We start from the raw sequence: 24,919 nt of genomic DNA, 5'->3' as shown, positions 1-24,919 counted from the left end.
GAGCAATTAGGGCTGATTTGAGACGACTTTCTCACGACTGCCCGACCACATACCTCCATAGTTTTTCCTCTAGATCGCGTTTCTGCGGAGCTCGAGCGGAGCCCTGCTGAGACAAGATCATCACCAACCTCCGAAGCGCCGTCACGCTGCCGGAGAACTCTTCTACCTCTCCGTCTCTCTTGCTGGATCAAGAAGGCCGAGATCATCGTCGAGCCGTACGTGTGCTGAACGCGGAGGTGCCGTCCGTTCGGTACTAGATCGTGGGACTGATCGCGGGATTGTTCGCGGGGCGGATCGAGGGACGTGAGGATGTTCCACTACACCAACCGCGTTCTCTAACGCTTCTGCTGTACGATCTACAAGGGTACGTAGATCACTCATCCCCTCTCGTAGATGGACATCACCATGATAGGTCTCCGTGCGCGTAGGAAATTTTTTGTTTCCCATGCGACGTTCCCCAACAGTGGCATCATGAGCTAGGTTCATGCGTAGATGTCTTCTCGAGTAGAACACAAAAGTTTTTGTGGGCGGTGATGTGCGTTTTGCTGCCCTCCTTAGTCTTTTCTTGATTCCGCGGTATTGTTGGATTGAAGCGGCTTGGACCGACATTACTCGTACGCTTACGAGAGACTGGTTTCATCGTTACGAGTAACCCCCTTTGCTCAAAGATGACTGGCAAGTGACGGTTTCTCCAACTTTAGTTGAATCGGATTTGACCGAGGAGGTCCTTGGATGAGGTTAAATAGCAACTCATATATCTCCGTTGTGGTGTTTGCGTAAGTAAGATGCGATCCTACTAGATACCCTTGGTCACCACGTAAAACATGCAACAACAAAATTAGAGGACGTCTAACTTGTTTTTGCAGGGTATGATTGTGATGTGATATGGCCAATGATGTGATGTGATATATTGGATGTATGAGATGATCATGTTGTAATAGAAATATCGACTTGCACGTCGATGGTACGGCAACCGGCAGAAGCCATAGGGTTGTCTTTATACTAACGTTTGTGCTTGCAGATGCGTTTACTATTTTGCTAGGATGTAGCTTTAGTAGTAATAGCATAAGTAGCACGACAACCCCGATGGCAACACGTTGATGGCTGATCATGGTGTGGCGCCGGTGACAAGAAGATCGTGCCGGTGCTTTGGTGATGGAGATCAAGAAGCACGTGATGATGGCCATATCATGTCACTTATGAATTGCATGTGATGTTAATCCTTTTATGCACCTTATTTTGCTTAGAACGACGGTAGCATTATGAGGTGATCTCTCACTAAACTTTCAAGACGAAATTGTGTTCTCCCCGACTGTGCACCGTTGCTACAGTTCGTCGTTTCGAGACACCACGTGATGATCGGGTGTGATAGACTCAACGTTCACATACAACGGGTGCAAAACAGTTGCGCGCGCGGAACACTCGGGTTAAGCTTGACGAGCCTAGCATGTGCAGACATGGCCTCGGAACACATGAGACCGAAAGGTCGATCATGAATCATATAGTTGATATGATTATCATAGGGATGCTTACCACTGAAACTATACTCAACTCACGTGATGATCGGACTTGGGATAGTGTAAGTGGATCATGAACCACTCAAATGACTAGAGAGATGTACTTTTTGAGTGGGAGTTTAGCATATAATTTGATTAAGTTGAACTCTAATTATCTTGAACATAGTCTAAGTCCACTTTGAATATATTTGTGTTGTAGATCATGGCTCACGCAAGTGTCATCCTGAATTTTAATACGTTCCTAGAGAAAGCTAAGTTGAAAGATGATGGAAGCAACTTTGTAGACTGGGCTCGTAATCTTAAGCTAATCTTACAAGCTGGGAAGAAGGATTATGTCCTTAATGCTGCGCTAGGAGATGAACCACCCGCTACGGCTGATTAGGATGTTAAGAACGCTTGGTTAGCGCGTAAGGAGGACTACTCAATAGTTCAATGTGCAGTCTTGTATGGCTTAGAACCGGGACTTCAACGTTGCTTTGAGCGTCATGGAGCATTTGAGATGTTCCAGGAGTTGAAGTTTATCTTTCAGAAGAACGCCCAGATCGAGAGGTATGAGACCTCCGATAAATTCTATGCTTGCAAGATGGAGGAAAACTCGTCTGTCAGTGAACATGTGCTCAAAATGTCTGGGTACTCAAACCGTCTAGCTGAACTGGGGATTGAACTCCCGCAAGAAGCTATCACTGACAGAATCCTTCAATCACTGCCGCCAAGCTATAAAGGCTTTGTGTTGAACTACAACATGCAAGGGATGAACAAGTCTCCCGGCGAGTTGTTTGCGATGCTGAAAGTCGCAGAGTCTGAACTCCGTAAAGAGCATCAAGTGTTGATGGTGAGCAAGACCACTAGTTTCAGGAGAAACGGCAAAGGCAAGAAGGGCAATTCAAAGAAGAGCGGCAAGCCTGTTGCCAATCCGCCGAAGAAACCCAAGGCTGGACCTAAGCCTGAAACAGAGTGCTTCTATTGCAAGGGTATGGGTCACTGGAAGCGCAATTGCCCCAAGTATCTGGCAGATAAGAAGGCGGGCAAAGAAAAATCAGGTATATTTGATATACATGTTATTGATGTGTACTTAACCGGCTCTCGTAGTAGTGCCTGGGTATTCGATACCGGTTCTGTTGCTCACATTTGCAACTCGAAACAGGAACTGCGGAATAGACGAAGGCTGGCGAAAGACGAAGTGACGATGCGCGTAGGAAATGGTTCCAAGGTTGATGCAATCGCCGTCGGCACAGTGTCACTTCAGCTACCATCGGGATTAGTGATGAACTTAAATCATTGTTATTTAGTGCCTGCGTTGAGCATGAACATTATATCAGGATCTTGTTTATTGCGAGACGGTTACTCTTTTAAGTCTGAGAATAATGGTTGTTCTATTTCTATGAGTAACATCTTTTATGGTCATGCACCGAATGTGAGAGGATTGTTCATATTGAATCTTGATAGCGATACGCATATACATAACATTGAGACCAAAAGAGTTAGAGTAAACAATGATAGCGCCATATTTTTGTGGCACTGCCGCTTGGGTCATATTGGTGTAAAGCGCATGAAGAAACTCCATGCTGATGGACTTTTGGAGTCACTTGACTTTGATTCACTTGACACGTGCGAACCAAGCCTCATGGGCAAGATGACTAAGACTCCGTTCTCCGGAACAATGGAGCGTGCAAGTGACTTGTTGGAAATCATACATACCGATGTGTGTGGTCCAATGAGCGTGGAGGCACGCGGCGGATATCGTTATTTTCTCACCTTCACTGACGATTTAAGTAGATATGGTTATGTCTACTTGATGAAGCACAAGTCTGAAACATTTGAAAAGTTCAAGCAATTTCAGAGTGAACTGGAAAATCATCGTAACAAGAAGATCAAGTTCCTACGGTCTGATCGTGGGGGTGAATATCTGAGTTTCGGGTTTGGTACTCACTTAAGACAATGTGGAATTCTTTCGCAGTTAACACCGCGTGGAACACCACAGCGTAATGGTGTGTCCGAACGTCGTAATCGTACTTTGTGAGAGATGGTGCGATCTATGATGTCTCTTACTGATTTGCCGTTATCATTTTGGGGTTATGCATTAGAAACAGCTGCATTCACTTTAAATAGGGCACCATCAAAATCCGTTGAGACGACACCATACGAACTATGGTATGGCAAAAGTCCAAAGTTGTCGTTTCTTAAAGTTTGGGGATGTGATGCTTATGTCAAAAAGCTTCAGCCTGAAAAGCTGGAACCCAAAGCGGAAAAATGCGTCTTCATAGGCTACCCAAAAGAGACAGTTGGGTACACCTTCTATCTCAAATCCGAGGGCAAAGTGTTTGTTGCTAAGAACAGAACTTTTCTCGAGAAGGAGTTTCTCTCGATAGAATTGAGTGGGAGGAAGATAGAACTTGACGAGGTTGTCGAACCTCTCATCCCTCTGGATGGTGGCGCAGGGCAAGGGGAAACCTCTGTCATTGCGACGCCGGTTGAGGAGGAAGTTAATGATGATGATCATGAAACTCCAGTTCAAGTTTCTGTTGAACCGCGTAGGTCGAAAAGATCACGCGCTGCTCCAGAGTGGTACGGTAATCCCGTCTTATCAATCATGTTGTTAGACAACAATGAACCTGCGAATTATGAAGAAGCAATGGTGGGAACAGATTCCAACAAATGGCTAGAAGCCATGAAATCTGAGATAGGATCCATGTATGAGAACAAAGTGTGGACTTTGGAGATACTACCTGAGGGCCGCAAGGCTATTCAGAACAAATGGATCTTTAAGAAGAAGACGGACGCTGACGGTAATGTGACCGTTTATAAAGCTCGACTTGTGGCAAAGAGTTTTTCACAAGTTCCAGGAATTGACTACGATGAGACTTTCTCTCCCGTGGCAATGCTTAAGTCCGTCAGAATCATGTTAGCAATATCTGCATTTTTCGATTATGAAATCTGGCAGATGGATGTCGAAACGGCGTTCCTTAACGGTTTCCTTAAGGAAGAGTTGTATATGATGCAACCCGAAGGTTTTGTCGATCCTAAAAATGCTGACAAAGTGTGCAAGCTCCAGCGATCCATTTATGGACTGGTGCAAGCATCTCGGAGTTGGAACAAACGTTTTGATGAGGTGATCAAAGCATTTGGGTTTATACAAGTGGTTGGAGAATCTTGTATTTACAAGAAAGTGAGTGGGAGCTCCGTGGCGTTTCTAATATTATATGTGGATGACATGTTACTGATTGGAAACAACGTAGAGCTTTTGGAGAGCATAAAAGGTTACTTGAATAAAAGTTTCTCTATGAAGGACCTAGGAGAAGCTGCTTACATTCTAGGCATTAAGATCTATAGGGATAGATCAAAACGCCTGATAGGACTTTCACAAAGCACATACCTTGATAAAGTTTTGAAGAGGTTCAAAATGGAACAGTCCAAGAAAGGGTTCTTGCCAGTGTTACAAGGTACGAGATTGAGTAAGACTCAGTGCCCAGCAACTGATGAAGATAGAGAGCATATGCGCTCCGTCCCCTATGCTTCAGCCATAGGTTCTATCATGTATGCAATGCTGTGCACTAGACCGGATGTTAGCCTGGCCATAAGTATGGCAGGGAGTTTCCAGAGTAATCCAGGAGTGGATCACTGGACAGCGGTCAAGAATATCCTGAAGTACCTGAAAAGGACTAAGGAGATGTTTCTCGTGTATGGAGGTGACGAAGAGCTCGCCGTAAAAGGTTACGTCGATGCAAGCTTTGACACAGATCCGGACGACTCTAAGTCGCAAACCGGATACGTATTTATTCTTAATGGGGGTGCAGTAAGCTGGTGCAGTTCCAAGCAAAGCGTCGTAGCAGATTCTACATGTGAAGCGGAGTACATGGCTGCCTCGGAGGCGGCTAAGGAGGGTGTCTGGATGAAGCAGTTCATGATGGATCTTGGAGTGGTGCCAAGTGCACTGGATCCAATAACCTTGTTCTGTGACAACACTGGTGCCATTGCCTTAGCAAAGGAGCCAAGGTTTCACAAGAAGACCAGACACATCAAACGACGCTTCAACCTCATCCGCGACTACGTCGAGGAGGAGGACGTAAATATATGCATAGTGCACACGGATCTGAATGTAGCAGACCCGCTGACTAAACCTCTTCCACGGCCAAAACATGATCGACACCAGAACTGTATGGGTGTTAGATTTATTACAATGTAATTCACATGGTGATGTGAGGGCTAGATTATTGACTCTAGTGCAAGTGGGAGACTGTTGGAATTATGCCCTAGAGGCAATAATAAATGTATAGTTATTATTATAATTCCTGTATCAAGATAATAGTTTATTATCCATGCTATAATTGTATTGAATGAAGACTCATTTACATGTGTGGATACATAGACAAAACACCGTCCCTAGCATGCCTCTAGTTGGCTAGCCAGTTGATCGATGATAGTCAGTGTCTTCTGATTATGAACAAGGTGTTGTTGCTTGATAACTGGATCACGTCATTGGGAGAATCACGTGATGGACTAGACCCAAACTAATAGACGTAGCATGTTGATCGTGTCATTTTGTTGCTACTGTTTTCTGCGTGTCAAGTATTTATTCCTATGACCATGAGATCATATAACTCACTGACACCGGAGGAATGCTTTGTGTGTATCAAACGTCGCAACGTAACTGGGTGACTATAAAGATGCTCTACAGGTATCTCCGAAGGTGTTAGTTGAGTTAGTATGGATCAAGACTGGGATTTGTCACTCCGTGTGACGGAGAGGTATCTCGGGGCCCACCCGGTAATACAACATCACACACAAGCCTTGCAAGCAATGTAACTTAGTGTAAGTTGCGGGATCTTGTATTACGGAACGAGTAAAGAGACTTGCCGGTAAACGAGATTGAAATAGGTATGCGGATACTAACGATCGAATCTCGGGCAAGTAACATACCGAAGGACAAAGGGAATGACATACGGGATTATACGAATCCTTGGCACTGAGGTTCAAACGATAAGATCTTCGTAGAATATGTAGGATCCAATATGGGCATCCATGTCCCGCTATTGGATATTGACCGAGGAGTCTCTCGGGTCATGTCTACATAGTTCTCGAACCCGCAGGGTCTGCACACTTAAGGTTCGACGTTGTTTTATGCGTATTTGAGTTATATGGTTGGTTACCGAATGTTGTTCGGAGTCCCGGATGAGATCACGGACGTCACGAGGGTTTCCGGAATGGTCCGGAAATGAAGATTGATATATAGGATGACCTCATTTGATTACCGGAAGGTTTTCGGAGTTACCGGGAATGTACCGGGAATGACGAATGGGTTCCGGGAGTTCACCGGGGGGGGGGGGGGGGCAACCCACCCCGGGGAAGCCCATAGGCTTTGGGGAGAGACACCAGCCCTTAGTGGGCTGGTGGGACAGCCCCAAGGTGGCCTATGCGCCAAGAAAAAGAAATCAAAGGAAAAGAAAAAAAAAGAGGGAGGAAGTGGGAAGGGAGGGGGACTCCTCCCACCAAACCAAGTCCAACTCGGTTTGGGGGGGGAGTCCTCCCCCCCTTGGCTCGGCCGACTCCTTGTGGGTCCTTGGACCCCAAGGCAAGGCCCCCCTCCCTCCTGCTATATATATGGAGCAATTAGGGCTGATTTGAGACGACTTTCTCACGGCTGCCCGACCACATACCTCCATAGTTTTTCCTCTAGATCGCGTTTTTGCGGAGCTCGGGCGGAGCCCTGCTAAGACAAGATCATCACCAACCTCCGGAGCGCCGTCACGCTGCCGGAGAACTCTTCTACCTCTCCGTCTCTCTTGCTGGATCAAGAAGGCCGAGATCATCGTCGAGCCGTACGTGTGCTGAACGCGGAGGTGCCGTCCGTTCGGTACTAGATCGTGGGACTGATCGCGGGATTGTTCGCGGGGCGGATCGAGGGACGTGAGGACGTTCCACTACATCAACCGCGTTCTCTAACGCTTCTGCTGTACGATCTACAAGGGTACGTAGATCACTCATCCCCTCTCGTAGATGGACATCACCATGATAGGTCTTCGTGCGCGTAGGAAAATTTTTGTTTCCCATGCGACGTTCCCCAACATCTCAGACCACCTTTGGCACATAATTCTCAATCTACTAAAGTACTTGCCATCCTGAGATACACTCAACAAATAGGATTAGTTTCCTATGTATGTGTTGTCATTAACACCAAAAGTCGATTAGGGGCATAGCATGCACTTTCAATCTCCCCCTTTTTGGTAGTTGATGACAACATATACATAGGTCTCAAAAAGATTTAACTTACATTATAGCCTAGGAGATATTTAGTACGGAGCTCCCCCTTAGTATATGCATGATAAAATATCGAAGCTCCCCTTTAATGTGTTTATCGAACATATAATGGATCAACATGTAAAGATAATAGATCATCATAGAAAGACAATAGATCATCATAGAAGTAGTGGAGCAAAACATAATAGTCTATGATGATATCATAGCAATCCATAGCAATAACAATCATTCATAAGTAGCCATACATGAGTTTATCCATTACATTAAATCTCCAAAGACTAAAAACTACGATACATTACTCCCCCTTTGGCACCAAGTACCAAAAAGGGAGGCACCAACAGCACCAACCACGCTCAGAGCTCATCAGCATCATCATAAGCATCATCAGGCAAGCCACTGCCACTAGCCTCGTCAAGGAAATCAGCCCACTCAGGACCAGATGGGAAGCCAAAGTCAGTAGGAGGAGCATCAGGAGGGGCCTCATCATCACTCACATCAAGAGCGCCCGAGGCTCTCAGACGAGCCTTGAGGGCATTCTTGGAGGATACTAAGCAAGAAACCACATCATGGGTTTGACCACACTGGAAAGAGACGGCCTTCATCATAGCAGAATGTGCCTTGCCAAGGAATTTGGCAATGCGACCAAGAGGAGCGGAGCTAGATGAGGGGGTGGCTGACCGGGCAGCAGTGCGGCGAGTGGATGTGGAGGATGAGGGGGTTTTATTGGGAGCATAGTTATCCGCCATGTGAGCGGTAATGACCCACTTGCGATGTGTGTGAGTGACAGCCACAGAGAAATCAGCAACATGGTTAATAAGAGCCTGGATGAAGGGGGCATGAGGAAAGGCTCGCTTGTACTGAAAGCTAGCAAGCCGAATCTCATGCCAGAGAAAATGAGGCACATTAATTTTGCTCTTGCGGTGCTCGTACAAGTGAGACATGATGTCAATACAATAGCCACTGGAAGAACCCTTATCACCCATCTTGGGATAGATGGTGCGGATGAGACACTGAAAAATGATGAAGTAAGGTGAGCGCCAGATGGATACCTGGTTAAGGTCCTTCATGCGTTCATCCGCATCAAGCTCACTTAGTGGTTTGAGAAGATACCCACACGCGTCAATGGACTTGGGCGCATGGTTAGGATCATCCCTATGTATTTTGAAGCCGGAGTTGGGGAAACCAAGTGCGGCAACAAATGTATCATAAGAAGCTGTGAAGCGAACGTCAGAGGTGATCCCGCTGACAGTGTGGTTTGGAGCAAAGTAGCAGGTGGCATAGAACTGGTGAATGGCAGCAGCATTAAAGTCGCGATGAAAGGCAAACGGAGCGGCAAGCCCCGATGCCTCAATAAGCTCAATGGCACCCGGATATTTCGTCGGGTGCATGCGAATATGCTCAACATCTATATAGAGATGAACAGATAAACCCTTAGGAACTATGACTGTGGTAAAAATGCCCGCCTGGACGTGTGTGCGGAAACGTGAGTCCGTAGAGTCACGTACGACAGCGTATGGATCAAGGTCGCGGCGGAAAGTGAGGTATGAAGCCGCACCAAGTGTGGTGAAGTTCGTGATTGCACGACCTAAAGTAGCAGGGGGTTCTAGTGAGATGCGACGAGCTTCACCTGCGGGCTGGGCAGGAGGAGGTGGTGGCATGTAGGACGCCCTGCGAGTCCCGGGCTTTGGCTTGGACCTCCGATCGGCGTGCTGGTCAGCAAAGTCCTCGGCGGCAAGCTCCTCCTCGAAGTCGGGGTCATCACCATCAGACGACGAGGGGAGTTGTGGAGACGGAGAACGCCGGGCCGGAGAACGCCGGGCAGTCCGTTTGAAGGGACGGCGTGGCCCATCCGAGTCCGACCCGTGCTAGGAGGGGCGCGAGATGATGAGCCAGCCACGTTCTTCCGAGCGGTGTGCTTGGTCTTCGGCATGGTGCACAATATCCTACGCGGATGAAAAAAATCCCAAATAAGGAACGAACATGGAGACTTGGGAGAGAGAGGGAACCAAAACAAACGCGAAGGTAACAGAGGAGCAACCTGTAGACGGATCCCGCGAAGGAAGAGGAGGAAGAATAGGAGGATCCGCGGAGGAGATCGGCCCGATCTCGAGTCTGGCGGCGCTGGCGGGAGCTCCTGGAGCTGGCGGCGGCGGCTATAGGAAAAGGGGCGCGTGAGGGCTAGGGAAAAGCCCAGCCCCGCGCCCAGCTATTTATAGGCCCGATGCGTCGGACGTCCGACAGTCGTCGGATGTCCGGAGGGGATTGTGGCGTCGGACGACCGACACTGGTCGGACGACCGGAAGGGGATTTGTCGTCGGACGTCCGAGAAGGAGGAGGAGGCAGAGGCGGATTCTGGATTTTTTGTTTTGATGATGAGATGATGACTTGCATGGTTTCTCACAAAAAGTACAAACATAGTTGCCTACAAGCATTACATGTACTACTTGGAGATAGAAATTGATTTATGCGTATTTTGTAAGCTTAAAACAGAAAATTAAGACTCACTCCCCCTAAATGCATGCCCACATCAAGAAACAAACATAATGTGAGTGTGTGTATGTGTGCAAGGTTTCAATATATGTTGTCAAGCTCCAAGATACCAAGTTCATGCCTAAGTTGACAGAACCTAGCTACGCTAAGTGGCTTGGTGAAAATGTCGGCTAACTGCATGTCGGTACCCACATGGGTAATATCAATGTCACCCTTTTGCACATGGTCTCTCACGAAATGATACCTAATATCAATATGTTTTGTGCGAGGGTGATCAATGGGGTTCTCGGAGATCTTTATGGCACTTTCATTATCACAGAGAAGAGGAACGTGTCGATACGTGATACCATAACCCTTTAGTGTTTGCCTCATCCATAGCAGTTGGGTTGCACAGCTTGCGGCTGCAATATATTCGGCCTCGGCCGTGGAGAGAGAAACACAGTTCTGCTTTTTCGAGGACCAACTTACCAAGGAGCGTCCAAGAAACTGACATGCACCGGAAGTGGATTTTCGTCCCACTTTATCACCGGCCCAATCCGCATCGGAATACCCAATAAGATCAAACTTTGCATCCTTAGGATACCATAAGCCTAACTTTGGGGTGTGAACAAGGTATCTAAGAATATGCTTAACCGCCGTGTGATGGCTTTCCCTGGGGGAAGCTTGAAATCTAGCACATATGCCTACACTTAACATGATGTCCGGTCTAGATGCGCAAAGATAAAGTAGCGAACCAATCATGGAGCGGTAAGTAGATGGGTCAAAAGGAATACCGTTTGTGTCTTCATTTAGAACTACATCGGTGGCCATGGGTGTCTTCATTGGTTTAGCATTTGTCATATCAAATTTTTCAAGAATGTCCTTGAGGTACTTAGTTTGAGACAATAAAATCCCTTCTTGAAATTGTTGTATTTGAAAACCAAGAAAGAACTTCAAGTCCGTGTTGAGTGACATCTCAAAGGTCTTGGTCATGGAGGCTGCAAACTTCTTGCATAAATGGATGTTAGGGGAACCAAAAATGATGTCATCTACATAGATTTGGCATAAGATCAAATCACCATTTTCCCTCTTAGTAAAAAGAGTGGGATCGATCACCCCCACCACAAAGCCATCATCGAGTAGGAACTTCTTAAGATAATCGTACCAAGCACGGGGTGCTTGTTTGAGGCCATACAGAGCCTTGTGAAGTTTATATACATGGTCTTTGTGGTGAGGGTCAACAAACCCAGGTGGTTGTGATACATATACCTCTTCTTGTAGAGGATCGTTAAGAAAAGCACTTTTCACATCCATTTGATGCAAAGTAAAACCATTGAAAGCAGCATAGGCCAATAAAATGCGAATGGACTCAAGACAAGCAACAGGGGCAAAAGTTTCACCAAAGTCCAAACCTTCAACCTGGGAGTACCCCTGTGCTACTAACCTTGCCTTGTTGCGTAGGACAGTCACGTTCTCATCTTCCTTGTTCTTGAAAATCCATTTAGTTCCAATGACATTATGTTCCTCAGTTGGTCGTTCTACCAATGACCACACTTCGTTGCGTGTAAAACTGTTTAGCTCCTCTTGCATAGCAAGGAGCCAGTCATTGTCACACAATGCATCCTGAACCCTGTGTGGCACGGTACTAGAGACAAACAAAAAGTGAGCACAAAAGTTTGTTAATTGTTTACGAGTCACTCTACCTTCCGACACGCGAGTGAGGATTTGATCAATATCAACACGACCGGCCACATGTGGCATGATGGAGGTCAAGGTTTCACGAGGTTCGACTTCGTTTCCATAATCAACGTCCTCAACATATGGATCATTTATGTGCGGAGAAAGATATTCCTCTTCGCGTTGCACCTGTTGAGGTTCATCATCAAACATACCCATACTTTGGTCTACCTCTTGAAGATCAACTTGTTCTTGAGTGTGATCAGGGTGAGAGACATGTTCTCCCACTTGATCCTCAACAACTGGCATGATGTGTGTGCTAGTATCTTGTGGAGGTACGGGCAGTGAACTGTCTTGAGGATGAGAAATACTCTCATCATCTTCATCATCATCATGGGGTCTTTGTTCCATGGGAAGAAGTGCACCTACACCCATGTTTAAGATATCTTGTGGGGAGTCTTCTTCACCTGCATCATTTAGATCAACTTGCTCCCCATGGGAGTGGTTAAATTCATCAAATGTCACGTCATAGGTTTCTATAACACATCCAGTGGATTTGTTGTAGACTCTGTAGGCGTGAGAGTTTGACCCATAGCCAGCAAAAATCCCTTCAGTTGTTTTGGATTGAAATTTTCCTAACCGTTCCCGTTTGTTGAGGATGAAACACTTGCATCCAAACACACTAAAGTACTTAACATTGGGCTTGTTCCCAGTTAGGAGCTCATATGGAGTCTTCTCCAATATTGATCGAAGGAAGAGCCGGTTTGATGCATGGCATGCTGTGTTGACGGCCTTAGCCGAAAAACTATGTGGTGACTTGTATTCGTCTAACATCGACCTTGCCATTTCCACAAGTGTCTGGTTCTTCCTCTCTGCCACACCATTTTGTTGAGGGGTGTAAGGTGCAGAGCACTGATGTTCAATTCCCTCATCACTAAGAAATTCTTCTAGGGTGTAGTTCTTGAACTCAGAGCCATTATCACTTCTTACTGCCTTGATGTCCTTGTCAAACTTCCGCTTGGCTTGTTTGGCAAAATCAATGAAGGTGATCTTCGTCTCGTCCTTGGACTTGAGAAAGAACACCCATGTATATCTTGAGTAATCATCAACAATGACTAGGCCATACTTTTTCCCTCCAAGACTTGCCCATGAAGGAGGCCCAAACAGATCCACATGAAGGAGCTCTAACGGCCTCGAAGTGGATACAATGTTCTTGGGTGGATGTTTTGATTGATGTTGTTTCCCAGCTACGCATGCACTGCACACACGATCTTTCTTAAAAGATACATTTGTTAGTCCAAGGATGTGATTGCCGTTTAAGAGATTTTGAAGATTTTTCATGCCAACATGGGCGAGCCGGCGATGCCACAGCCATCCCATGTCGGCCTTGGCCATTAGACAAGTTGTATGGAAGGTGCTCTCTTTCGAGAAATCAACCGTGTAAAGGTTGCCATCCAACTCTCCAACAAAGGCCACTTCGAGAGTGTCTCTCTTAAAGACTTTCACATCCGTTAGTCCAAATAATGTGTCATAACCGACGAAAGCCAATTGGCAAACTGAAAGTAAATGATATTGAAGAGATTGGACAAGCATGACATTTGCAATAGACATGTCATTAGTGATTGCCACCTTGCCCAACCCAATTACCTGCCCTTTCGACCCTCCACCAAATACAATGCTCATGTATGGTCGAATGGCTTGCATGAAGTCATAGAGCAAGTTACTATCTCCGGTCATATGATTGGTGCATCCACTGTTGATCACCCATTTGGCTCCTCCGGAGAAAACAACCTGTAACGAATTAAGACTTGGTTTGAGGTACCCATTTTGTCATGGGGCCTTTCACATTAGTTACAAGAGTCTTAGGGACCCAAATAGCATAGAATCGGAATGCATTACGGGGACCAACGAATTTAGCATAGACCTCTCCTTCCTTTGATTTGCGTAGTACATAGGATGGAGGCATGAATTCGGTTGTCTTGTTGTGAGTAGGCGAACCCCTAGTGGCCGATCCACTCACAACCTTACCTTTCTCCTTGTGTCCCTCTCGTACAAATATTTCTTTAAGCGGAGTGGTACACTTGAGAGGAGATGCACTTTTCTTGGCAGTGCTTGGGTTGAACCCAAGCCCTTCCTTGGCGAAGCCTCCATTGTGTCGACTTAAGATATCATTGAGAGTCTTTTGTCCTTGTGCACATGTCATGAGACCTCTGTCTAACTGTGCCTTTAGCGAACAGTTTTCCTCAAGGATAGATGTCAGTTCACTACTAGAGTTAGTAGTGCAGGTATCAACATTAATGATAGGTGAGGAGTAGGCCTTAGCTAGAGTGTCAAGATAAGTAACCTTAAGTGCCTCAAAGCTCTTTGTAAGAACAGTGAGTTTCTCTTCCTTGTCTTTGAGAGACAAGGATAGACGCTCATAGTCCTTAGAAAGGGAAGCATGAGAGTTCACAAGTCGGTTTTTATCATTTAGTAATTCTTTGCACACAGATTCAGCCTTTTTCAAGGAGGCAAGATCATTAGCATGTTTATCAAGGTTTTCACCTACTTTTGAGCATAGTGCATCATTTTGTGCTTCCTCATACAGGACTTTCTGCTCAAGGATTTCATTTCTTTCCTTCTCCTCAGTGACGAGGGTTTCGAGTTCCTTGATGGTATTGGTGTGCTTACTCACCATTTCCATAAGTATGCAAAACATAGTGAGCTTCTTTCCTTTAAGAGAGCACATAAATTTGTTTATTTTAGCAAACATGGGATGATCTAAGTCATTATCCTCATAGTGATCTTCCGCATCAAGATACTCATCAGATGGAGTAGAAGCTAGACTGAAAGAGTTTAACCGTGGAGTTACCTTAACCTTATCATGGGAGCTTTGGTCTTCCTCATCTCCCATGGCAGTCTTTGCCATCAAACACTTGTGAGCGTTGCCATTGTAGTCCTTCATATAGTTGTAGTGAACAACATCACCACTTTTGTTGACTAGCCTCAAGGTGTTTTGTGTATCCTGAGCTACTCCGGAAACTCCACCAACATCTTCTGGATCTGATTCTTCTTGTGCAACCATTGCTCTTCCATCTGTCCTCTTGAACTTGGAGTTCGTAGGGTTTGGCAACTTCTTCTTTACAAAGGTCTTTGGAAACCTTGGTTTGTCTTCTCTCTTCTCATAAGGGCAGTCATTGGAGAAGTGGTTGGTTTCCTCACAGTTATAGCATTTCCTTACCTTCTTCTTTGGGAATCTTCCCTTGAACTTTCCTGCACTGAACTTCTTTACAAAGAGAGCAATGTCCTCATAAGATGGGCTTTCATCAGAGTCAACATCATCACCATCTTCGCAGTCATCATCACCCTCTTCTTCTTCACTTTCTTCTTTGTCACATTCATGCTTGGCTTTCAAAGCAAGATTGATCTTTGATGTTGAAGTGCCATGCATGGCAAGGTGCTTTGTTGCATTTGCCTTTGACTCTTCAAATAATTGGAAAGTGGATATGATGTCATCTGGAGTCATTTCTTTGAACCCATGGTGCTGCGTCATGTCCCATACCATTTGATGGTGATACGGAGCAAGAGCATGAAGTAACTTGTCCACAAGAAATCTCTTGGTCAGATTGAAACCATCTTGCGTCTTGTCACAGTCACATGACTCAATGTCTGCAGCGAGAGTCATGAGCCGTTCTAGTAGTTGCTTGGGAGATTCACCCTTTTCCATACAGAAATTCTGTAATTGCCCCTTGGCAATTTCATATTGAGCAAGCCGAAGAGTGGAGGTACCGGTCTTGGTCCTTATAATGCTATCCCACAGTTCCTTGGCACTTGTGATGTGAATGTAAGGTCTTCGTTGCTTGTCATTCATTCCTTTTCTTATGCACATGATCGCAGTGTCATTGAGATGCTTGTCATAAGTTTCTCTGGGAGTGAGGCACCTTGGATCTACAGGATTGTACCCATGCTCGAGGATGTCCAACATCTCATCATTGGCGTACCTAAGATGATCCTGCATACCAACTCTCCACAAAGCAAAATCGGAATTGTCATCAATCAAGGGAGGTTTTCCTCCAGGATTGTACTCAGGTTTCTCAATTTGAGATCTAGCATAAAGCCATGGAACACTGGTTTGGTTCCTTTCCGTAGGTTGTTGGCCAAATGAAGTACCGTGCACATGTGGCCCTAAGGCCCTCGGGGACGTGGTTGTCCCCGTGGTTAGTGATGCTAGTCTCATTTGGACCATGGCCTCAATAGAAGCATCATGCTCCTCTTTTTGCTTGGCAGGGGCCCGTTCCACGTCCTCAGAGGTGAAAGACTTGACTTCCGAGGAAGTCCCGTCCCTCTGCACTGGAGCTACCATAGATGGAACCCCATCCATCTCGCTCTAGGGCAGTTAAGCCACAAGAATAGAGCACGAGGCTCTGATACCAATTGAAAAGGATCGAGATGGACCTAGAGGGGGGTGAATAGGTACAAGTCCAAATTTTAATAATTACTTAGCAATTTTAGGCAAAAGTGTGGAATATGAGTGTAGGCCTAATAATTGCTACGACAAGGAGTAAGCTATTTAGAGTGAAGTAAGACAAGCGGTAAACAATAATCAAATACAAGTACGTAATAAGGATTAACATAAGTAGAGAGTTAGGGTTAGGAATAATCGAAACTCCAAGAGAGACAAGGATGTATCCCGATGTTCACTTCCTTGGAGGGAAGCTACGTCACTGTTAGAGGGGCGGATGTTACCACGAAGGCACACCAACGCCACGAAGGCTCACCCTATTCTCCCTTTGAGATAACTCCACGAAGGCGTTTCTCAACCACTAGTGGTAAGCCTTGAGGTGGCTTCCAAACCTTCACAAACTTTCCGGGGGAAATCACAACGGTTTGATTCCTCTCCGAAGACTCCTACCGCCTAGGAGTCTCCAACCTCCAAGAGTAACAAGATCATGGGGATTGCTCAAAACTTGCTCAAATCACAAATCACTTTGGTGGGAAGGAGGAGAGGGAGACGATCTATCTTTTGATTGGAACAACACTCAAAGGGACTCACAAATGCTCTTGGGATCTAGGATTTGGTGTAGACAAGAGTGAGTGAGAATAAAGGTGTTATTGGATGTATTATAGCTGTGTTCAACACCCTTTCACGAGGTGGGAGAAGAGTATATATAGTGGGGAGTGAAAAACAGCCGTTGGGGACACTTTAAGTCACACAGGGTCCGGACGTCCGACAGTTGCCGGAAGTCCGGGCGTCTGTGAGGGGTCGGACGTCTGACAGGGGCCGGTTGTCCGAGGCCTGTAGATATGACTGAAAATACCATGAATTGAACAGCGACCGGACGTCCGGAGAGGACCAGAAATCCGAGTTATTCGACTCAACTTCTTCTGGTGGGAGGTTCCGGATTTTCGAAGGGGAACGGACGTCCGACCCTCGGACGTCCGGAGAGAGCCGGAAATCCGAGTTATAGAGCTCATGTTCTTCTCGTGCAGGGCTCCGGATTTCCGGGGCTGGTCGGACGTCCGGCCCTCGGATGTCCGGAGGGAGCCGGAAATCCGAGTTATATGACTCACAAACTTCTGGTGGAGGGCTCCGGATTTCCGAAGCGTGCCGGTCGTCCGGCCCTCGGACGTCCGGAGGTAGCCGGACGTCCGAGGCAATAGACCTGTTTTGAGATAAGAACATAGTGGAGAATATGTGGTATTGGGTATGACAGTGAAGATGTGGTACGAGCAAGTTCATCGCAAAACCTGTGATCCCCTCTTAATAGTGCGGGATCCCTATACTCAGTATCAGTAAACTCAAAAGAATAGTCGACATCATCTTTTCTTAATCCCGAGCCTTCTCAAAATATAAATCCGATCTTCTCAGACCACCTTTGGCACATAATTCTCAATCTACAAAAGTACTTTCCATCCTGAGATACACTCAACAAATAGGATTAGTTTCCTATGTATGTGTTGTCATTAACACCAAAAGTCTATTAGGGGCATAGCATGCACTTTCAACTCTAATACTTGAGTCAAAGCATCTCACAAGATGTGAACAAATTATAAGCTTTATGTAAAAGTGGTAACCCCACTTGTGCATAAACGATGAGTATGACCCATGGTAAACTATTATTATCTCGCTCCTAAGTCAATATACTCATATGTAGATGACTTCATCATCGCCAAAGTGCTTGGTAGATACTAGAGTGGTTGTGCATGTTTGCCATGTTTTATTTGACATTTTATTTCGTGAGCATGTTGGTATGCATATTTGTACTCATTCAAGGATTTTGATCTCAAATTTGGCAAAAACAGTTGTGTTTTGTGATGCTCATATTTTCCACTCTTCTATATCTATTCACAGGTTCAGCTTGTGAGTGCAGCATGTCAGGTTCAGAGGACAGTCAAAATGCTTTCAGAGAGTAGAGTGTTGATCTTGATTCAGGCACTAGTCCTGAGGCAAGACAGTCAGGCCCACACACTCCCAGCTCCCATGATCTGCCCAAGGCAACTACTAGGGCAAGGAAGAAGTTGAACTCACATGAGGAAGATGCAAAAAATTTCCCTGGTGAGAGCACTTCCTAGAAAGAAAAAAGAGAGGGCAACTGCCAAGAAAATTCCACAATCTGTTGCAGCCAATAGAGGGTTGTCTCTATCTTCAGAGCGACCCAGTGGTACTGGAAGGACAAAAGTCTTGGCTAAGAAGTCAGGACAGAAGAGGCGGAGGACCAAATTTGTCAAAGTTGTTGTTCAACCTTCAGCACCTGATTACCCAGATGATGAGGGGGAAGAGGAAGAGGAGATTTCCAGTAAACCCACATCCTTCCAAGCAGAGGAAATTAATGAAAGATGATATGCCAAGCAAGTCAGCATATAAGGCTAAACCTTCTTCTCCCAAGGTCAAGAAGCCAACTGTCACCAAACCCAAGAAGACCACCAGAGATAACCCAACACTGAGAAGAACAAAGGAACAACCTCCAGGGAAGTTGTTGTAGAGGATGAATAGAATTTTGTTTTGAGGAAGCTAAGATCTCATTTGCTAGAGCATAACGATGATCACCCTATAGCTGAGAACATGAAGGAGAGGAGGGATAAAGGGCTCAAGAAGTGGAGAGATGATGATCCATATGCTACAAGGAGAAGGACTATTGTTGATGCTTTCTTCCACAAAAAGGAGCAATAAGATTTTCATGAGACTGTCTTATTAGACAAGAGTCCAGCTGTTAGTGACATGAGGTTTGTAGACTGGAACTACATCAAGGAAAATGAAGGTTACTTTCCTCATGTGCAAGAAAACTTTAGGGCCATAGACATTGAGAATTTTGTTGGGCGAGATATTACAGCATGGAAGGTTGAAATGATCATGCAATTCTACTTTAGAGATCATTTCTATCTAAATGGGAGAATTGTATGGATGATAGAAGGCACTAGGTACCAATCTATAGTTGATGAGTGGGCTACCATCTTAGGAGCCCCAGAGGTATAGGATGGAGATCTGGATGTTTATACCAAGGCAAGATGAACCACAACTCCATGGCCAACATGTATAACCTAGTTACCAATCAATATATGAAGACACACAAGCTTGGCTCTGTCTAATTCTTGCAAGCAAGACTACCCACCACAAACATTATTATGAGGTACACCTTGATGCCAAAATCACGTGATGACAAGATGATCAGGGGGTACTCCATTAACATGTTGCATCATATAGACACCCACACCAGGATTAAGGTGGTGGATTTGATTGTTGAGATAATCAATAGGACTGCTGCTGACTAGAAAACGTCTTGTGGATATGCTCCATACATTCATATGTTGATCAACTCCAAGGTTGGAAAGAGCATTTATCTACTTGATTGTCAACACCTGCCACTCAAGCCAGAATTCGCGGATAATATCGTGGTGATGGATCCAAGTCATCCCACTTCAGCTACAACACAAGCTGAGTTAGAGGATGAGGCCCACACAAAGGCAGCCAGAGCCCCTAGTGCTTCAGTGTTAAGGTCCAAAGGTGATCAAATGGCATTTTTTATCAGCACCATCCAAGGGATGGAGAATAACATCAAAGAGATTATGTTGAATTAGAAGATCCATGAGAGGATTGTGGAAACTAAATTTCATGACCTAGACATCAAAGTGACTCAACTGACTACCATAGTCAACCAATCAAAGTAGGAGGTAGATGTAGTGCGTGCTCCCAGCTCTAGTGATGGTGATGATAGTCCTCCTCTCCATACTTCCACTCAGTTCACGGCACGAGATAGATCTTCTATCGTGCCAGTTACAGAGATGAGACCATCTTCATCAGCTCCATCAACTCCTACACCTCCAGTGTCTATGCCACCACCTCAGGGGACATCAACTAAAGCCTTCGGCAATGCTCTGCTACCGACTCCTTCTACAGCTACATGAGGAGACCGTTCCCAAAGCTACGCTTAGCTCTATACCTTTGAAATTTTTGGTAACTTGTTGCTAAATGGGGAGAAGTGTATAGATCATAGGGCTTCGAGTGTGTGTGTGTTGCTTTTTGGTTGCTCTCTTTTGGTTTCTCAAAACATTTGGTTTATCGTTTGGATGTCTTAAACTTGTGATTGATCACACGCTTTATGTTTGATGCTACTATTTCCTATCTTTGAGATATCTATATGAAGATCATTCACTCGTTTGGTGTAATGTGCATTGTAATTCATTCATATCATTTATGCGCACCACCAAGATGTATGTGACATGGAAGAGAACCCCATGATCCTAATCGATTGTGCATTTGCTTTCAAATGCAAATTTAAATTAATTCACAAATTTAGGGGGAGCTCTTGCTTATCACATACTTCTCAAAGCGACGATGCTATTCATTGATTATATTTTTCGTTGAAGCTTTGATCTATATTTTGTCATCAATTACCAAAAAGGGGGGGTTGAAAGCACAATTTCTCCCTAGGTGGTTTTGGTAATTAATAACAAAATATATGACATTGGACTAATCATTCTACCAAGTATATTTCAGGAGAAGTTCAATGAATGGATTGGTTAAGGATTGTGAGGAGATCCCCTAGATGCAAGGAACATCTATTGGCAACAAGATTCAAGACTCTATGTTTTGCATTTTGTTATAAATCACACTTGAGTCCATAAGAAAGCCAATACTATTATAAGGGGATGAGGTGTCTATGATGATATGGTTGCTCAAGTGCTTAGAGATTAGCCACCAAAACTACTCATGAAATTCTCCCACAAATATTTCATCGAAAGTCTAAAGTCCAAATTTGTTGCCACCAATATTTCCAAATCAGACACACCGAGTTTGACCCTAGACAAATCCTATGCCAAACCTTAAGGTCTCGGTACCACCAAGTTCAATTTGGTCTGACCGAGAATCAGTGATCAACTCTTTGTTTACCTATTTATAAGAATTAGAATTTCTGAGTTTTAGGAATCGGTACCACCAAGTCTGGTAACTACCTAGGCCACCCAAAAGCGGACCCTCCGAGATCTATATATTGGTCTCACCGAAACGCTAAAATTGCCACATTTTGCACTAGTCGGTGCAACCGAGTTTTCACTTCGGTTTCACCGAGTTGGGCAATAATGTTGTAATGGTTGGATTTTTGGATATGCCTATATATACCCCTCCACCAAACTCTCATTCGTAGAGGAAGCACTCAAAACGAACCAACACTTGCCCCATCTAGTTTTCTGAGAGAGAGACACCTACACATGTGTTGAGATCAAGATATTCCATTCCTACCATATGAATCTTAATTTCTAGCCTCCCCAAGTTGATTTCCACCCAATCAATCTCTTCTACCGAAGCCAAATCTGTGAGAGAGTGATTCATTGTTGAGGAGACTATCTTTTGAAGCACAAGAGCAAGGAGTTCATCATATTGCCACATCTATTACCTTTTGTAGAGTGGTGTCTCCGATATTGGTTAGATGCCACTTGGGAGCCTCCGACTTCGTGTGGAGTTGAACCAAGAAGTTTGTAAGGGCAAGGAGATCGCCTACTTCGTGAAGATCTACCCCGAGTGAGGCTAGTCCTTCGTGGACGTAAGCCATGGTGGAATAGACAAGGTTGCTTCGCAGTGGACCCTTCGTGGGTTGAGCCCTCCGTGGACTCTTGCAGTCGGTAACCTCTGTGGGTTGAAGTTTCCATCAATGTGGACGTACGATAGCACCTCCTATCGGAACCATGCCAAAAATCGTCGTGTCATCTTTGTGTTTGATCTTCCTATCCCTACCCTCTACTTACATGTGCATGTCTTTATTTCCTGCTACTATACTCTTAGACTTGCATGTGTAGGGTGTGCTTGACTTTCTACAATTGCTAAAACTTGCCCACAACTAAAATTGGGAAAATGCTAAGTTTGTATTTGGTCAAGTAGTCTAATCACCCCCTCTAGACATACTTTGGATCCTATAACGACCCCTAGAAATGTCCAAAGACATTGATGATGGTCGAAACCATTGGTGGTACGCGAAGATGATAGCTTGAAGGTAATGAAACACGAGGACGAATATTTTTTGGTTGTTTTATTTCTTATTTCCTGAGTCATAGGAACCATTGTACTGTTAAGTGGGGTCGAGGTGACCGAAGTCAGAAGCTGACATGATGCTCAACCCAAATACTTATGTCTTCGAGTGAAGACAATGAAAGGAAATCTCTTCCACATTTGGTTGAGTCAGTGTTGCTTGTAGCACAAGTAATGTTGTCGTGTTTGTCTTTGAGATGCGACCATTAGAACACTTGTCGGCTGGCCATTGACCCATGGTCATTTTGGTCATATCATGTCGGGTTGCATGTTGGCTATAAAAAGCCTCCCCCTCCACCATAAGTTGGTGGCCGCTTAGAGTTAGATATGGTTGTTGTCGTTTTGGAGCAACCCACCTCGAAGACATTGAGAGAGAGAGAGAGAGAGAGAGAGAGAGAGCAACCCTTGGAGGATAAACCCAAACACCTAGAGCCAGAGTGTTTGAGCATCACCGGAGTCATTCTATTCTGAGTGAACGGAAGACTTGTTACACTTGAAGATTGTGATCTTCCAGACGGTTGGGCATCATGGTCTAGAGCATCCAAGAGTCACTTTGGATTGTCGGGTGACCGAGTTTGTACGGGTTTCATAAGTCTCCCTTGAAGACTTACATGGGTGATTGGGCGAGTTCTAAGTGACCTTGTCTCGAGGGGAACAAGGTGAAGACGAGGTATTCTATGTTGAATCTCAGCCTCCCTAACCAGACGTACAGTTGTCGAACCAACTGGAACTGGTCCAATAAATCCCAAGTCTTCGTCAAGCAACTGGTTCTACCTTTCCACTCCTATACTTGTTGCTTAGTACTGTGAAGCCATTGCCTGATTTCTCTAGTGTGGAGACAATCAATGAATATATTCATCTGATCTGCATTTGTCTTCGTACTACTATAGTTTATCTTTGATACACTTCTGTTTCTATGATGACTGTGCTATACATGTATGTATGTCCTCATAACTATGCATGCCATGCCTAGATCCTTAACTGTTATCCCTATCTGATCCTGATTCGCTTTCGCTCACTTTCAAGACATTTACTGTTTTGAAGATTTTCATAAAAATCGCCTATTCACCGCTCTTTAGTAGATAACTAGCCCTTTCGCCCCCGCGCGTCCGACAAGAACCTTGGCCATGATGTCGTCCTCTCCTCGTAGTCCGCCTCTGGGAACAAGCTCCTTGCAATTGCGTTGTTCTTCTCCGCTTGTGCACTCATACATAGATCTTGCATGTAAGTAGTTGTCAATCCAATTGTTGTCTTTCTATCAAAGCGGCCTCAAGAAGCATAATTATTTAATGTAATAACTATCACACATAATTGTAATGCATAATTATTTGGCAGTTGTCAGCCATTATGAATAGGAAACATTCTTACAGCAAGATAGAGAAGTTTCTTCTCCAACGAAGATCCGATAGCTAACAACATACATGCAAGCATCGACCAACTCGAGTCATATTCACCATCTCTAATTCTGATCCACTCAAACAGACAAGGATTTGCAGACTGTACAATGAAAGTTGTTCCATTTACCAATTCATGATCCCGGCCTTTTCTTTCCTGATTGAATATTAAATCATATTATGATTGCCTTTTTGATAGTATCTTTGAGTTAGCTATCATGCGACAGTTGGATGCTCCAAAATTGTTAATATCACTTATTTGACTAATCCCTAGATCGATTGTAGATGAGATTATCTAGCTTTGGGATGGTTATACTGTTGGAATTATGCCCTAGAGGCAATAATAAATGTATAGTTATTATTATAATTCCTGTATCAAGATAATAGTTTACTATCCATGCTATAATTGTATTGAATGAAGACTCATTTACATGTGTGGATACATAGACAAAACACCGTCCCTAGCATGCCTCTAGTTGGCTAGCCAGTTGATCGATGATAGTCAGTGTCTTCTGATTATGAACAAGGTGTTGTTGCTTGATAACTGGATCACGTCATTGGGAGAATCACGTGATGGACTAGACCCAAACTAATAGACGTAGCATGTTGATCGTGTCATTTTGTTGCTACTGTTTTCTGCGTGTCAAGTATTTATTCCTATGACCATGAGATCATATAACTCACTGACACCGGAGGAATGCTTTGTGTGTATCAAACGTCGCAACGTAACTGGGTGACTATAAAGATGCTCTACAGGTATCTCCGAAGGTGTTAGTTGATTTAGTATGGATCAAGACTGGGATTTGTCACTCCGTGTGACGGAGAGGTATCTCGGGGCCCACTCGGTAATACAACATCACACACAAGCCTTGCAAGCAATGTAACTTAGTGTAAGTTGCGGGATCTTGTATTACGGAACGAGTAAAGAGACTTGCCGGTAAATGAGATTGAAATAGGTATGCGGATACTGACGATCGAATCTCGGGCAAGTAACATACCGAAGGACAAAGGGAATGACATACGGGATTATACGAATCCTTGGCACTGAGGTTCAAACGATAAGATCTTCGTAGAATATGTAGGATCCAATATGGGCATCCAGGTCCCGC

Source organism: Hordeum vulgare, chromosome 3H (genome assembly GCF_904849725.1).
Source record: "Hordeum vulgare subsp. vulgare chromosome 3H, MorexV3_pseudomolecules_assembly, whole genome shotgun sequence".
Classification (NCBI taxonomy): domain Eukaryota; kingdom Viridiplantae; phylum Streptophyta; class Magnoliopsida; order Poales; family Poaceae; genus Hordeum; species Hordeum vulgare.
This window is presented reverse-complemented; position numbering follows the sequence as displayed.